Here is a 14,698-nt window from a genome sequence, read left to right on the forward strand (position 1 = left end):
GTTTATATGTATGAGTATGTGTGTCGACAGCAGAATGTGGGTTTATGTATACATATCTGTGATTGTATGTGTACCCGTGTGTGTGTGTGTGTGTGTGTGTGTGTGTGTGTGTGTGTGTGTGTGTGTGTGTGTGTGTGTGAGAGAGAGAGAGAGAGAGAGAGAGAGAGAGAGAGAGAGAGAGTAGGTGTTTGATCAGCAAGAATAGTTAACTTTTGCTTCTTTTCTACCGGATGAAGCAGGCTAATTACACACACACACACACACACACACACACACACACACACACACACACACACACACACACACACACCATGCAAACACGTGGGTGACCTTTTGTTTGTCTTTCATTTGTGTTTTACGATGTCATATAGAAGGGAAATGAGAGAGAGAGAGAGAGAGAGAGAGAGAGAGAGAGAGAGAGAGAGAGAGAGAGAGAGGTCACAGGGTAGGGTGTTTTTGTTGTCCGGTGTGTGTTGGTTAGGCTGTTGTTGCTTTCTCTCCTCTGTCTTATTGTGGTCACTAGAGCGAGTAAGAGGAGGAAGGTTGGAATGTTATTATCGTTAATCTTTATTATTATCATTATTATTATTATTATTATTATTATTATTATTATTATTATTATTATTATTATTATTATTATTATTATTATTATTATTAGTTTTGTTATAGTAATGCAACCGGGTTTTTTTCTGTATTTTTGGCTGGAATTAGTTGTTTTATTTTTTGGGATGAGTTAGTTAAAATATGCCATGACAAGCAAAAGTTAAATTTATGAAAGGAATTACTATATAAAAAAGCTTTGTTGGATATATTGTTTTCTGTATTTTGGGCTGGAATTAATATATATATATATATATATATATATATATATATATATATATATATATATATATATATATATATATATATATATATATATATATATATATATATATATATATATATATATATATATATATATATATATATATATCTATATATATATAGTTATAGTTATAATTACGACCTGAACGCTTTGAAGAGGAGGGAATATCAAGACACCTCTCCATCTGAAGTTATCGACCTCTCCGCTGGCGTCTCAATCTCTTTTCTTTTGCTTGGGCAGCGCCGAGCGAGATTTTGTCTTGCTGTTGTATTGATATTTGTCCCTGAGCTGCCTACCTTGCTGTAAAAAAAATGTCGTAATTAAACTTTTGAGAGATGTAGAAGGAGGGAAGGGATGAGAGAAAGGAAGAAGTGAAGAGGGCAGAGAGGAGCTAAGTGGAAATGGATGTGTAGATTGAGATAGGCACGATTTAGGAGTAGAAGAAGGAGAAAGAGGAGGAGGAAGAAAAGAAAAGAAGGGCAGAGACAATAAATACAGGAAATACAATGAGGAAGAAAAGGAGGTGGAGGTCAAACAAGAAAAGGAGGAGGAGGAGGCGAGGAAAACCAGGCGCTGTACCGAACATAGTAATTGACAGGTACAGACGAAGATGTATCACTGCTTGTATGTTGGTTATTCTTTGTTGTTACTACGCGTCACTGGGCCAGTACACCACGGCGGTTATTGTTTGTAGTGAGGGAGTAAGTCAGCGCAAGGCAAGTATAGAGAAGGTATCGTCATACAGGCGGGAGGAAATCACTCGTTGGCAACTTCTATTGCTCTGAGGTGAGCGGCGAGTCTGACTTGAGTAAACAAATGCCGAGGCGAAAGAACTCCGTCACGGTGTGGCATATGTTCGGAGGTGATTTTGACCCTCTGCATATTTTTACCTCCGGACGTACCACACACCATCAAAAGCAGAAAAGCATGCAGATTTAGGATCTGGGCTTATAAAAGTGATGCGACGAAAACCAGCTGAGTACTAAGGAGTTGAAGGGAAATAATTGCAAGAAAATATTTATTCCCTACTTCATTTAACTCTGATTTTCGTATGTGTAATTTTACATCATTGTTACAATTTTAAGCTAGTGTGATGCAGAATTTTCTCAGGAAGATGATGGTGGTCTCAGGTTTTCGTAAAAATTAATGTTGGGGTCAGGAAACAGGGTGAGAGTGAGGTGTGTGAAGCCGTCGGTTTGGGCAGACAATGAGGATGGGGCGGGGCTTAATTAGGCTCGAGGAAGGGGCGGAGCTTATCGAGATGCCAGCCAATCATCGTCCAGGATGAGATGCCGTGAACATTTCTATATATATTTTTTATTCACCGACAATTGCTTGATAGGGTATATAACAAAAAATCTACATCTTATTTTATTTTATTGTAGTAGTTTATAACATAAAAAACATCCGAGAGGTCCTAATAAAAAAGCTCATTTCAAAATTTGGTTCTTCACGTTCTATGAGAGTGACAATACCTCTCTATACTTGCCTTGAGTCAGCGTGCCTCTATGTCTCGTACTTGTATGTACACAAGCACTATAATAATATTTTTTTTCTGTATGAAGTGTCATGAGTAAGAATCACATGGCTGGAATTTGTGGGTCCGACCAGACCCACACTACCTCCTACCTCGTATCAGGGGCGTGCATAGTGTAGATGGCATAACCCATCATCAAGCTCTGAGTGTCAAATGGATTCAGCCAGAACCACAACTCGCATACAGCCACCACTTTGGAAAAAGAGCTCAAATATCAAAGCGTAGAGACAGCGTGGGTCCGCCCGGACCCAGCGTTACAGTTCTAGAGTTAATGTATCAGAACTTTTGCAATCCTCTTAAATCTTTCAACATATTCCTCCAATCCCTTAAACGACGGACAAAGAGGAGGCAGTGGAAGTCAATAGCCGGCATCGGAACTGTTATCCATTCCACTCTTCCTTCTCTTCTTCCTGCCTCACTCTTTCTCCTCCTCTTCCTCCTTCTGATCTTTCTTCACATCGCGTTCAGTCCTCTTTTTCTGATTCAAATGTTTCTTCGATTCTCCTCGTTCAGAAGATTAGGTAAGAGAGAGAGAGAGAGAGAGAGAGAGAGAGAGAGAGAGAGAGAGAGAGAGAGAGAGAGGCCATCTCGAGACTATTGCGTCATGGTGACTTCCTTGTCTCAGCCTGTATTCCTTTGTGTGTGTCTGTGTGTGTCTGTGTATTTGTTTTTTCGTGTCTGTCTGTCTGTCTGTCTGTCTGTTTGGGTTTCTCCTGCTTCGTGTGTGTGTCTTTCTTTTATTTTTGCCTTTGTGTCTGTCTGCCGGTCTGTATCTACTTGTCTTTTTATGTGTGTGTGTGTGTGTGTGTGTGTGTGTGTGTGTGTCCTCGTCCGTCTGTTTGTGCGTATTTTTTTTCTATATATATCGTGGTGGTTACGTGTTAGTGTTATTTGTATCATTATCATTTTTGTATTTTTTTCTATTTTATCATGTCTACTAGTTCTTTTTTCCCTTTATTTGTCTTGTTTCTTGTTTATGTATTATCAGTGTTATGAGTATTAGTATTAGTGTAATTTCTGTATTGTTTCTGTGTTGTCATGTTTTAGTCGTTATCATTTTTCTCCTCATTTCCTTCTGTTTTGTTTTCATCATCATCATCATCGTCAGCATCATCGGTTAGCCTAATGCCCTCTTCGTAACGTAACTAATGCTGCGAAAATTTTTTCTTGGCGAGCATTATCATTGTGGATTAAGTTCCATTTTCTTCGCATTATTATGATTCATGTTGTATGTTTTTGGCGTCATTATTTTATAATATTATTATATAATATTGTTTCCGTGTATTTATTATGTATCCGAGCATGTGCGTGTAATGGATGCAAATCACGGGCATCACAAATATTGTATAGTTGCACAATAAACCTCTACAAAAAAAAAAAAAAAAAATCAGAAATGTTAGCTTTGCGCAGTGGCAGTATCGTAACCAATGAGGTTCATCCGAGGTGCGATTATTGCTAGTTGAAAACTTTTCCCAATACCCCGCCTGGGCGACTTGAAATATAGTCGGCCAAGGCAATTTTTGTTAGCCCAGCTTTGGGCTAAAAAATCTGACTATCTGACACATTGCTGAAAGACCAAAGTACTGTCTATAATCCATGCAGCAATATCTGTCATCACACGAGAATGACAAGCCGTGGTCCCGTTGCGTTATGAAGGATAGGGAGCAGCAGCACCCAGCACAGGCAGGTGGTGGGCATGAGCCCTGCCTTACAGCGTTGCCAGACTGAGGTGGCGCGACATGGGACGCCCATCTTTTAATCTTCGTCTGTTCCTGGCCCTGTGGCACTGCTCGGAAAGGGAAAGGGAATGGAGGAATAGGAGACACTAAAATATTGTTAGGGAGGCAAAGGACGAGAGGGAAAAAGAAAACAACACATGAATGACGGTAACCAAAAGAATCTCTCTCTCTCTCTCTCTCTCTCTCTCTCTCGACCACCACCACCACGTGTTTTCCCTTCCTGCATATGGTGGTGGTGGCGGTGGCGGCAGTGTTTGTAGTGGTGGTGGTCAATGCTTCGGTTGAATGAACTCAGGACGACGTTTTCGCTTTCGCTGCGGTGTGGCTTCGCCTCTCCCTCCATCTACCTGCTTTTCCCTTCAAATCTTTCCTTCTTACTTCCTTCTTTCCCTCCATCTGGCACGCTGTATCCACATTTCTCTCTCTTATTCAGTTTCCTTTTTTCATCTTTCCTCTCTTGTTGAATGTTTTTCCTTCCCCTCCAACTTCTTTCCTTCTTACTTCCCTCGTTTTTGCAAGCTTTCGTTATTTTATTTCTTTTCTCTAGTTTTATTTATTTCCTTCTCTCTTCCGCTTCTTCTCTTCCTACTCCATCTCCTTTATTTCCCTTTCCCTCAACTTCCTTTCTTCCGTCCGTCTTCTTACCATCTATAGGTCTTTCGTCACTTCTCTGTTTCACTCTATCATCCTCGTCAACTACATCCATCCAATCCTGTTGGTCAGGTACTTGTCGACACTTGTAAGCATTGGATAGACAAACACTGAATAAACTTAAGTTCGTATATTCTATGGAAAGTAACAGAGAGAGAACTAGTACGTGCGTACGCGATACAGAGACGGGGTGAACTGGCCCCTGAGGCACTGCCAGCCTCTGAGGGGCGACAACGGTCAAAACCGCTGACACCGCGGGATTAGTGTTGCCCCAGGCAAGGTGCCTATATTCAGAACTAACATTACCCACATCTCCCTCCCCCCTTCACGCTCATAGTCCTAGTCTTGAGCGGGTGCCTTGGCTCTGAGCCGCTCCGAGCGACGGGGCACAGGAAGGTGAGGTGAGTCCGGGCGTGGAGGAGACTCGTCCGCGGCCGGGGTGTCGACTGCAGGGGCGGAACCGGCGGAAGAAAACGGCGGTTCCTCCACAAGATGCGGCCGCTCGGCATCCGGACGTGATAGGCCCTAGACCGGCTGGCGCCCATTACCGTGCCCACCTTGTCCCAACGCTGCGTGGTTGGGTCCTGGATGCGCACGAGAGCACCTATCTTCAGCGGCTGAAGCGGGCGGGCATGGGCGTCATACCGGGCCTTGGCATCTCGGGCACGGGTAGCGGCGCGGCGGTCACAGCTCTCGGCTCTGGCCTGCCACTCCTTCGCGAAGGCTTTGGCATGGGCAGGGACACAGGAACGGAGAGGACAGCCGTACAAGACCTGGGCCGGGGAGTGGCGCGTGGAATTCGGTGAGTTACGCAGCTCCAGAAGGCCTTTGTCGAACGCCTCACAGTCGATGTTACCGGACGGGGCCACCTTCAGGATGAGGTGTTTAACTGCTTTCACTGCAGCCTCGGCGTGTCCGTTCGACTGTGGGTTGTTGGGCGATGACACGTTGTGGCGGACCCCCCAACGCTCCAGGAATTCCGCGAGCTCCCGGCTGGTGAACTGAGGGCCTCCATCCGTCCGCAGACGCACAGGAACACCCAGATCACGGAAGAGGTGCCGGAAGTAGCGGATGGTGGCGGCAGACGTCGTGTCGGAGCCGCAGGTGACCACCACAGGCCAGCCAGAGAGTCGGTCGACGACGACTAGGAAGTGTTTCCCAGCCGCGGTGAAGAAGTCGGCCGACATTGACTCAAAGGGCCTGGTGGGGTTGTCGTCGCACAAGTGCTCCTGCTGCTGGCTAGGTAGCATACCTTGCACGGCTCACAGGCGCGGACAGTGCTGACGATGTCCGCGTCTATGCCGGGCCAATACACGGCCTGACGAGCGCGGCGCTTGGTGGCCTCGGCCCCGCGATGACCATCATGGAGGCGGGACAGGACACGGCGACGAAGGGCTGCAGGGACGACCACACGAGCACCATACAAGACGAGGTCCTCATCTGCGTAGAGGTCCTCCCGGAACTTCCAGTACGGGCGGAGGGCGTTGTGGAGGTCAAAGCGGTCGCGAGGAAACCCGGTCCGTACCTTCTCCAGGAGCTTGGTGTAGGAGGGGTCGTCGCGGGCCGCCTTCCGCAACTCCTCGAGTGCCAGATCCTCGTCAGGAGCTGACGAAGGCTGGGGGCGAGCGAGGGAGTGTACGGCCTGCAGAGTGACGCCGCTGCTGACGGAGAGGCTGGCATTCGTGCCGAGCATCTCGTCTTCCGGCGTCGGGCGGCTGACGGGAAAGCGGGAAAGGGCATCGGGGATGCAGAGGTCTTTGCCCGCACGCCACACCGCTGTGAAGATGAACGCCGAGATTTTCTCCTTCAGCCGCTGGAGGCGGGATTCTCGACGGCGTCCAGCGTGTAGCTATTCAGGATCGGGACCAAGGGCCTGTGGTCGGTGATGAGGTCGAAGTGTTGTAGGCCAATCAGGTAAAACTTGCACTTCGACATGGTCCATACCACTGTCAGTAGCTCCAGTTCGATGGTGGCGTAGCGAGTCTCAGTATCGGTGAGGAATCGCGAGCCACACTGGACCAGGCGGAACTTTCCTCCTCCGTGGTCCTGCAGGAGGGCGTAACCTACGCCGTACAGGCGCGAGGCGTCTGTCTGCAGGGTGGTGGGGAGGGCTGGGTTGAACGTGGCAAGGACCGGAGGACTTGACAGGGCCTCCTTCACCTTTTTGAAGGCCTGGTCATGGTCAGGTGTCCACGTGAACGTCCTTTTCGGGCTCATCAGGGGACGAAGAGGTAAGGCGGCGGCGGTGATGTCGGGAGAGAATTCTGCCAGCTGGTTCACCAATCCCATGAAGGACCTGAGATCCGTCAGATTGGCAGGCGTGGCGAAGTCTGCTATAGCTCGCACTTTCTCCGGGTCGGCCGCAATACCATCCCCTGAGAGCCGGTAACCGCAGAAGGACACAGTCGGAGCAGCCACGACAAACTTCTCGGCGTTGAGAGTGATGCCGTGCGTCCTGCACCGAGATAGTACCTTATCGATGCTGCGGAGGTGCGTGAAGTAGTCTTTGTCGGAGAGTAGCACTTCGTCCACTACCTTCACACAGTTGGTCACGCCTTGGAGTGCCGTGTCGCCGCGTAAACAGAAGGCGTCGCCCGTGGCGGCGAAACCCATGGGGCCTCGACAGTAGCGAAAACGTCCGTAAGGCGTGATGAAAGTGGTGAGTGGCTGATCTTCCTCTGCCAGCGGAATCTGCCAGTAACCACAAAGGGCGTCGACCGTCGTGAAGAACCGCGCCTCCGGGTCCACGCTCCGTATTGCTGTGAAGGGCGTGGGCGAAGGTGGCTGGACGGAACACCTGGCTCTTTAGCTTCGACAAGTCGGTGGTGATGCGGACGCCACCGTTAGGCTTGGCCACAGCCACTAAGGGGTGACACCAAGGGGATGGGTCGTCGCCCGCGGGGGCAATGACGCCTTGAGTCACCATAGAATCCAGTTCTTGGTTGGCTGCATTCCTGAAGGCGAGAGGGATGACCCTGGGAGTGTGTATGGCGAACGGCTGCGCGTCCTCCCGCAGGTGGATTCTGATCGGGGGACCCGCCATCGCCTTCAATGGCTCGGTCCTTAAGGCCTCCTTCGTCACCAGCACGTCCGAGTACTCCTTCAGGAAATACTCCTTAGCTTCCGACGGGGACGTGGATATGGAGGGCGGGTGGTGGCTGCGTGTGCTGGCTCGGGTGAGGTGCGGAGGCCGCTGCGTGGCCTTGGTTGGCGGCTCGCGGTGCGCTGCTGCATGCCCCGCGCCTCGCTTACCCGGGCGGCGGCCGCGGCGGGCCGGGCGGCTGGTATCTGCCTCGGGAAGTCGGCGGGAACCACACCCAGCGCCTTGCAGTGCTCCCACGAGAGCAGAGGCGTGGTAAGAGAGGACTGCACGTCTATCCAGCCTTCACACGACCTATCGCCGTACGTGAGCTCTACTTGGAAGGAGCCCACCGCGGCTTGCATCTGTGAGTCGTCCGCGTTGTAATAGTTGATGGCGGGGGGCGGTTGCAAGTCGCGTTGGTGGAGGCATAAGTTCTTGAGGTGCTGAAGGCGAATCACCGTAACATCAGCGCCGGTGTCGGGTATCACGTCAATCCGGCCAGACGTGTCGCCCTGGGTGACAGCGACGCGGATGGTGGGGGAAGGTTGGGCCCTGGGGCGCGTGTTGGAGTGCACTCGCCGGACGTGGCCCGCACGCTCCTCGGAGTGGCGCGGGGCCGTGTCAGGTGGCTGCGTCCGAACCACGCCAGGGGAAGGACCCTTCCTCAGTTTGGGTTTTTTGGGCTTCTTGAGGCTGCAGAATCGGTCGAAGTGCCCCACGGAAAGGCACACGCCGCATTGAACCCCTTTGGCGGAACACCTAACGGTGTACATCCTGTGCCGCTCGCGGCCACAACCGTGACAGGGTGCCGCGGCGGCTGGACACGGCTTGGAGCCGTTCTGCGTGCCACAGCTGCCGCAGGCTGTGCTGGAGGGGGGCGTGGATGTTTTGGCACCAGCTTTCTCCGCGTGGGCCGCCTTCTTACCCTTCTTGTACTGTGAGACGCCTCTCACGGCAGTGGACGGGGTCTCTATTTCAGAGTACGTCACATCGGTGGCCTCATACTACCGTCATTTCGTCACTGTCTCTTGAAGCGTGCGGGAGGCGTCCATGGTGATAAGCTCTCGCCTCAACTCCCCGTTGCGAGCTCCCATCAACAAGGCATGCTTCATCCCAGCGCTGGCATGTGTTTACCTGTGTTACCTGGCTCAAACATAAGGAGGAACTTAACAAACCTTTACTAGTTCACCCGGTCCAAGCGCTGGCGTTTACCTGTGTCACCTGGCTCAAACATCAGGACCAACTTAATAAACCTTTCGTTTTGCACCCCTCTTCTTTTCTTTTCCTTTAGCTTTTAGCCTTTCTTTTGCATTCCTCTTTTCTTTTCATCTAGGTCTTAGCCTTTCGCTTTGCATCCCTGTTTTCGTTTTATTTAGCTTTTGGACTTTCGTTTTGCACCATTTATTTTCATTAAGCATTTCGTTTTCCGTCCCTTTTTTTTTCTTTCCATTTAGCTGAGCCTTTCGTTTATGAAAATGTTGACGTTGGTTACGTAACTTTATTTATTTATTCATTCATTTATTTATTTTTACTTCACCGGGATCCCAGCTGCCTCAAACATAAGGAGCAACTTAACAAACCTTCACAACTTCACCCGGTCCAAGCCCTGGCGTTTACCTGTGTCACCTGACTCAAACATCAGGACCAACTTAACAAACCTTCACTACTTCGCCCGGTCGAAGCGCTGGCATGTGATTACCTGTGTTACCTGCCTCAAAGATGAAAGCCAGGTCATTTTCGTCAACGGCCACACCACGTTGAAAACACCGCTTCTCGTCCAATCAGCGACGTTAAGCGGCGTTGGGTTTGGATAGTACTTGGATGGGTGACCGCCTGGGAACACCAGATGCTGTTGGCATCCCTCTTTTTAATTAATTTCTCTTAACTTTTCACTTTGCGGTCCTGGTGACTTTTCTTTTCATATAGCTTTCGGCCTTTCGTTATGTTTTCTATTTTTTTTCTTTCGTTTTGCACCCCTCTTCTTTTCTTTTCCTTTAGCTTTTAGTCTTTCTTTTGCATTCCTCTTTACTTTTCATCTAGGTCTTAGCCTTTCGCCTTGCATCCCTGTTTTCGTTTTATTTAGCTTTTGGAGTTTCGTTTTGCACCATTTCTTTTCCTTAATCATTTCGTTTTCTGTCCTTTTTTTTTCTTTTCATTTAGCTCAGCCTTTCGTTTTAAACATGTTGACGCTGGTTACGTAACTTTATTTATTTATTCATTCATTTGTTTATTTTTACTTCACCGGGGTCCCAGCGCTGGCATGTGTTTACCTGTGTTACCTGGCTCAAACATAAGAAGCAACTTAACAAACCTTCACTACTTCACCCGGTCCAAGCGCTGGCGTTTACTTGTGTCACCTGGCTCAATCATCAGGACCAACTTAACAAACCTTCACTACTTCGCCCGGTCGAAACGCTGGCATGTGATTACCTGTGTTACCTGCCTCAAAGATGAAAGCCAGGTCATTTTCGTCAACGGCACACCACGTTGAAAACACCGCTTCGTCCGATCAGCAAAGTTAAGCGACGTTGGGTCTGGAAAGTACTTGGATGGGTGACCTCCTGGGAACACCAGTTTCTGTTGGCATCCCTCACTTTATTTAATTTCTCTTAACTTTTCACTTTGCGGTCCTGGTGACTCTTTTCTTTTCATATAGCTTTCGGCCTTTCGTTATGTTTTCTATTTTTTCTTTCGTTTTGCACCTCTTCTTTTCTTTTCCTTTAGCTTTTAGTCTTTCTTTTGCATTCCTCTTTACTTTTCATCTAGGTCTTAGCCTTTCGCTTTGCATCCCTGTTTTCGTTTTATTTAGCTTTTGGAGTTTCGTTTTGCACCATTTCTTTTCCTTAATCATTTCGTTTTCTGTCCTTTTTTTTCTTTTCATTTAGCTCAGCCTTTCGTTTTAAACATGTTGACGCTGGTTACGTAACTTTATTTATTTATTCATTCATTTGTTTATTTTTACTTCACCGGGGTCCCAGCGCTGTGTGTTTACCTGTGTTACCTGGCTCAAACATAAGAAGCAACTTAACAAACCTTCACTACTTCACCCGGTCCAAGCGCTGGCGTTTACTTGTGTCACCTGGCTCAATCATCAGGACCAACTTAACAAACCTTCACTACTTCGCCCGGTCGAAACGCTGGCATGTGATTACCTGTGTTACCTGCCTCAAAGATGAAAGCCAGGTCATTTTCGTCAACGGCCACACCACGTTGAAAACACCGCTTCTCGTCCGATCAGCAAAGTTAAGCGACGTTGGGTCTGGAAAGTACTTGGATGGGTGACCTCCTGGGAACACCAGTTTCTGTTGGCATCCCTCACTTTATTTAATTTCTCTTAACTTTTCACTTTGCGGTCCTGGTGACTCTTTTCTTTTCATATAGCTTTCGGCCTTTCGTTATGTTTTCTATTTTTTTTCTTTCGTTTTGCACCCCTCTTCTTTTCTTTTCCTTTAGCTTTTAGTCTTTCTTTTGCATTCCTCTTTACTTTTCATCTAGGTCTTAGCCTTTCGCTTTGCATCCCTGTTTTCGTTTTATTTAGCTTTTGGAGTTTCGTTTTGCACCATTTCTTTTCCTTAATCATTTCGTTTTCTGTCCTTTTTTTTTCTTTTCATTTAGCTCAGCCTTTCGTTTTAAACATGTTGACGCTGGTTACGTAACTTTATTTATTTATTCATTCATTTGTTTATTTTTACTTCACCGGGGTCCCAGCGCTGGCATGTGTTTACCTGTGTTACCTGGCTCAAACATAAGAAGCAACTTAACAAACCTTCACTACTTCACCCGGTCCAAGCGCTGGCGTTTACTTGTGTCACCTGGCTCAATCATCAGGACCAACTTAACAAACCTTCACTACTTCGCCCGGTCGAAACGCTGGCATGTGATTACCTGTGTTACCTGCCTCAAAGATGAAAGCCAGGTCATTTTCGTCAACGGCCACACCACGTTGAAAACACCGCTTCTCGTCCGATCAGCAAAGTTAAGCGACGTTGGGTCTGGAAAGTACTTGGATGGGTGACCTCCTGGGAACACCAGTTTCTGTTGGCATCCCTCACTTTATTTAATTTCTCTTAACTTTTCACTTTGCGGTCCTGGTGACTCTTTTCTTTTCATATAGCTTTCGGCCTTTCGTTATGTTTTCTATTTTTTTTCTTTCGTTTTGCACCCCTCTTCTTTTCTTTTCCTTTAGCTTTTAGTCTTTCTTTTGCATTCCTCTTTACTTTTCATCTAGGTCTTAGCCTTTCGCTTTGCATCCCTGTTTTCGTTTTATTTAGCTTTTGGAGTTTCGTTTTGCACCATTTCTTTTCCTTAATCATTTCGTTTTCTGTCCTTTTTTTTTCTTTTCATTTAGCTCAGCCTTTCGTTTTAAACATGTTGACGCTGGTTACGTAACTTTATTTATTTATTCATTCATTTGTTTATTTTTACTTCACCGGGGTCCCAGCGCTGGCATGTGTTTACCTGTGTTACCTGGCTCAAACATAAGAAGCAACTTAACAAACCTTCACTACTTCACCCGGTCCAAGCGCTGGCGTTTACTTGTGTCACCTGGCTCAATCATCAGGACCAACTTAACAAACCTTCACTACTTCGCCCGGTCGAAACGCTGGCATGTGATTACCTGTGTTACCTGCCTCAAAGATGAAAGCCAGGTCATTTTCGTCAACGGCCACACCACGTTGAAAACACCGCTTCTCGTCCGATCAGCAAAGTTAAGCGACGTTGGGTCTGGAAAGTACTTGGATGGGTGACCTCCTGGGAACACCAGTTTCTGTTGGCATCCCTCACTTTATTTAATTTCTCTTAACTTTTCACTTTGCGGTCCTGGTGACTCTTTTCTTTTCATATAGCTTTCGGCCTTTCGTTATGTTTTCTATTTTTTTTCTTTCGTTTTGCACCCCTCTTCTTTTCTTTTCCTTTAGCTTTTAGTCTTTCTTTTGCATTCCTCTTTACTTTTCATCTAGGTCTTAGCCTTTCGCTTTGCATCCCTGTTTTCGTTTTATTTAGCTTTTGGAGTTTCGTTTTGCACCATTTCTTTTCCTTAATCATTTCGTTTTCTGTCCTTTTTTTTCTTTTCATTTAGCTCAGCCTTTCGTTTTAAACATGTTGACGCTGGTTACGTAACTTTATTTATTTATTCATTCATTTGTTTATTTTACTTCACCGGGGTCCCAGCGCTGGCATGTGTTTACCTGTGTTACCTGGCTCAAACATAAGAAGCAACTTAACAAACCTTCACTACTTCACCCGGTCCAAGCGCTGGCGTTTACTTGTGTCACCTGGCTCAATCATCAGGACCAACTTAACAAACCTTCACTACTTCGCCCGGTCGAAACGCTGGCATGTGATTACCTGTGTTACCTGCCTCAAAGATGAAAGCCAGGTCATTTTCGTCAACGGCCACACCACGTTGAAAACACCGCTTCTCGTCCGATCAGCAAAGTTAAGCGACGTTGGGTCTGGAAAGTACTTGGATGGGTGACCTCCTGGGAACACCAGTTTCTGTTGGCATCCTCACTTTATTTAATTTCTCTTAACTTTTCACTTTGCGGTCCTGGTGACTCTTTTCTTTTCATATAGCTTTCGGCCTTTCGTTATGTTTTCTATTTTTTTTCTTTCGTTTTGCACCCCTCTTCTTTTCTTTTCCTTTAGCTTTTAGTCTTTCTTTTGCATTCCTCTTTACTTTTCATCTAGGTCTTAGCCTTTCGCTTTGCATCCCTGTTTTCGTTTTATTTAGCTTTTGGAGTTTCGTTTTGCACCATTTCTTTCCTTAATCATTTCGTTTTCTGTCCTTTTTTTCTTTTCATTTAGCTCAGCCTTTCGTTTTAAACATGTTGACGCTGGTTACGTAACTTTATTTATTTATTCATTCATTTGTTTATTTTACTTCACCGGGGTCCCAGCGCTGGCATGTGTTTACCTGTGTTACCTGGCTCAAACATAAGAAGCAACTTAACAAACCTTCACTACTTCACCCGGTCCAAGCGCTGGCGTTTACTTGTGTCACCTGGCTCAATCATCAGGACCAACTTAACAAACCTTCACTACTTCGCCCGGTCGAAACGCTGGCATGTGATTACCTGTGTTACCTGCCTCAAAGATGAAAGCCAGGTCATTTTCGTCAACGGCCACACCACGTTGAAAACACCGCTTCTCGTCCGATCAGCAAAGTTAAGCGACGTTGGGTCTGGAAAGTACTTGGATGGGTGACCTCCTGGGAACACCAGTTTCTGTTGGCATCCCTCACTTTATTTAATTTCTCTTAACTTTTCACTTTGCGGTCCTGGTGACTCTTTTCTTTTCATATAGCTTTCGGCCTTTCGTTATGTTTTCTATTTTTTTTCTTTCGTTTTGCACCCCTCTTCTTTTCTTTTCCTTTAGCTTTTAGTCTTTCTTTTGCATTCCTCTTTACTTTTCATCTAGGTCTTAGCCTTTCGCTTTGCATCCCTGTTTTCGTTTTATTTAGCTTTTGGAGTTTCGTTTTGCACCATTTCTTTTCCTTAATCATTTCGTTTTCTGTCCTTTTTTCTTTTCATTTAGCTCAGCCTTTCGTTTTAAACATGTTGACGCTGGTTACGTAACTTTATTTATTTATTCATTCATTTGTTTATTTTACTTCACCGGGGTCCCAGCGCTGGCATGTGTTTACCTGTGTTACCTGGCTCAAACATAAGAAGCAACTTAACAAACCTTCACTACTTCACCCGGTCCAAGCGCTGGCGTTTACTTGTGTCACCTGGCTCAATCATCAGGACCAACTTAACAAACCTTCACTACTTCGCCCGGTCGAAACGCTGGCATGTGATTACCTGTGTTACCTGCCTCAA

The 14,698-nt window shown here is 46.7% G+C and overlaps 7 non-coding genes and 1 pseudogene across 7 annotated transcripts; all 8 read left to right on the top strand.

The window, feature by feature from the left end:
* Positions 1–3,800: 3,800 nt before the first annotated feature.
* LOC126997630 (U4 spliceosomal RNA) lies at positions 3,801–3,941 on the top strand. Its single transcript, XR_007752224.1, has one exon. It is a non-coding gene; the product is annotated as a U4 spliceosomal RNA (small nuclear RNA).
* A 5,672-nt stretch (positions 3,942–9,613) lies between these two features.
* On the top strand, positions 9,614–9,732 carry LOC126997462 (5S ribosomal RNA). The gene has a single exon (XR_007752133.1). It is a non-coding gene; the product is annotated as a 5S ribosomal RNA (ribosomal RNA).
* Positions 9,733–10,344: 612 nt separating this feature from the next.
* On the top strand, positions 10,345–10,460 carry LOC126997575 (5S ribosomal RNA; annotated as a pseudogene).
* A 606-nt stretch (positions 10,461–11,066) lies between these two features.
* Positions 11,067–11,185, top strand: LOC126997485 (5S ribosomal RNA). The gene has a single exon (XR_007752149.1). It is a non-coding gene; the product is annotated as a 5S ribosomal RNA (ribosomal RNA).
* Positions 11,186–11,799: 614 nt separating this feature from the next.
* On the top strand, positions 11,800–11,918 carry LOC126997493 (5S ribosomal RNA). Its single transcript, XR_007752154.1, has one exon. It is a non-coding gene; the product is annotated as a 5S ribosomal RNA (ribosomal RNA).
* A 614-nt stretch (positions 11,919–12,532) lies between these two features.
* Positions 12,533–12,651, top strand: LOC126997496 (5S ribosomal RNA). The gene has a single exon (XR_007752156.1). It is a non-coding gene; the product is annotated as a 5S ribosomal RNA (ribosomal RNA).
* A 612-nt stretch (positions 12,652–13,263) lies between these two features.
* Positions 13,264–13,382, top strand: LOC126997500 (5S ribosomal RNA). The gene has a single exon (XR_007752158.1). It is a non-coding gene; the product is annotated as a 5S ribosomal RNA (ribosomal RNA).
* A 609-nt stretch (positions 13,383–13,991) lies between these two features.
* On the top strand, positions 13,992–14,110 carry LOC126997505 (5S ribosomal RNA). Its single transcript, XR_007752162.1, has one exon. It is a non-coding gene; the product is annotated as a 5S ribosomal RNA (ribosomal RNA).
* The last annotated feature ends 588 nt before the right edge of the window (positions 14,111–14,698 follow it).

Source organism: Eriocheir sinensis, chromosome 1, assembly GCF_024679095.1.
Source record: "Eriocheir sinensis breed Jianghai 21 chromosome 1, ASM2467909v1, whole genome shotgun sequence".
Taxonomy (NCBI): Eukaryota; Metazoa; Arthropoda; class Malacostraca; order Decapoda; family Varunidae; genus Eriocheir; species Eriocheir sinensis.